Below are 2118 nucleotides of genomic sequence, written 5' to 3'. Positions count from 1 at the left end.
GGAGTGTCATCGGCGTGCTCGGGAGGTCCCCAATGACGTCCCCGGGGCCCGGACGACATCGGCACGACCAGTTTGGACTCAGCGTGCGAGAAAACCCCTGAACACGATATCTCAGTCGTCCTGGTCGTTCCGAGGTTGACGGTCGGTCGGTCGGTCGGTCGGCCAAACCGTATCTTATTTTGTCAAAATTGGAACGACCAGGACGACTGAAATTTCGTGTTCGGGGGTTTTCTCGCACGCTGAGTCGTGCCGAGGTCGTCCGGGCCCCTGGGGACTCCCCGTGACCAAACAGTGTAGCACTTTTGTACACACAAGGAAGAGTCGACTTGCAAGCACACACATACAAGTCTGTACATCCCATTGAATAGTTGGGTTTGCAGTGTGTAATTAGCCGGATGGCGTCAGCGTCGCCTTACTTTGCTTCCTTAAATCCATGGGTGTAACCGTGACTTTTAAGGTGATATATTTCCTACTTTCTACTAGCTGTATGCCAAACTAATGATCGTAGGCAAAAAATAATTTAAAAATAACTTTCTCTCATAAATCACTCGATTGCGTTTTATTTTTAAAACCCGGCTTAGTCGAAAAATACCAGTTGAAACCAGTATTCTGTACAGAACTGTGCAAAAATACACATATTGATAAAGAATAAATGTCATTACAATGCCATTTATGCATTACTGCTCAATGATTGACAAACAATACTTTCCTATTTGCGATTAGAAAGACTTTGTCTCTGACATAGATTACAGTTCATACAAAAATAATAATACAATCCCTCCCAATTTTTTAAGTCACAAAGTCTTTAATATAAATAGCACATTCATTTCCATTTAGAACTAACAAAGAATTAAGGAAATGACTGAATTTTGACTCAGGCATGATATTTAACTTATGAGTTTCTTTTACTGTCATTATTTCTGTACAATAATATATGGCATCTCACATTAATACAATTGTAGTAACATAACACGTAAATGCACTACACGATAACAGTTACAACAGACCATAAAATCTATACAACACTGAACACTTGCCAACAGAGGCTCCCACCAGTGGAAGCCCTTTACAGCTTAAGAGAATATTTTGCACTGCTGCATTAAACTTTATAAAAGTTACATACAGCAAATTCTTGTCATACATTGCATTCGACCTTCTATATCCTTACAACTTATATAAAATAAACATTTGAAAGTGGAAAACAAACAATCGGTAAGGAAATAGGTACCAACATTTACCTTACGATCAACCTTTAGACTTAGTGATATGTTTGTTTTCTACTATTTGCACTTGAGCCCGGCACAGCACATTTTTATCTAATTAATCTAATGTTTCATAAGATTGCTATCCCTAGGTCTGAGTAAAAGTTGACATTGGCTACGCTCATTGGCTCGGTGTATGAATGGTTGCTGCTTTCAAAGAGAAAGGGAATACGTCCAAACTGATTTTATTTGGAAAATAATGAATTTCAAATACCTACTTTTGAAAACATAACATAGATTATTCATATTACTTTTTCAAGTTAAAATTAAAGATTTTTCATTGTCTAAACCCAAGAAAGAATTTAACACGTCTTTAAATAATAATTGCTTGTCTTCATTAAGGAATGTAAAGCTTTTTTAAAGAAAACTACTCATTAAATGATTCCATAATTATGAGATCAGGCATCATTAGTTCAAATGAGCATAATGGAAAGCTAATTAATTACTTGCATTTTACATATAGTATTTCTGAAAGTTTGGGAATGCACCCTTACTATCAAGGCTTTTTGTACAGCAATATTTAAGTACACCTAGAAAAATGCAGTTGAATCACAACAAATCATATTCTTAGTTTAAAAATCCATTGTATACGACCTTTACTCTGTAATAACTTTACACTGTCAAAGGAGAATAATTTCCACATCAACTCTCATACAATGAAAGTGATGTGGATAGCAACCATCATAAAATTACCTTTCCTGGTGATAAATAATTGGTGCTCACAGGGCACAATTAGAAGCAATGCATACAAATCACATAGTGATCTAATAATTCAAAATGTGTCACAATACCAACAATGAATGTCAGGAATACCAAACCATCATTCCTCTACTTGCCATTACATGCATACATTAAA

Source organism: Frankliniella occidentalis, unplaced genomic scaffold (genome assembly GCF_000697945.3).
Source record: "Frankliniella occidentalis isolate FOCC.00 unplaced genomic scaffold, Focc_3.1 Scaffold20, whole genome shotgun sequence".
Taxonomy (NCBI): domain Eukaryota; kingdom Metazoa; phylum Arthropoda; class Insecta; order Thysanoptera; family Thripidae; genus Frankliniella; species Frankliniella occidentalis.
This window is presented reverse-complemented; position numbering follows the sequence as displayed.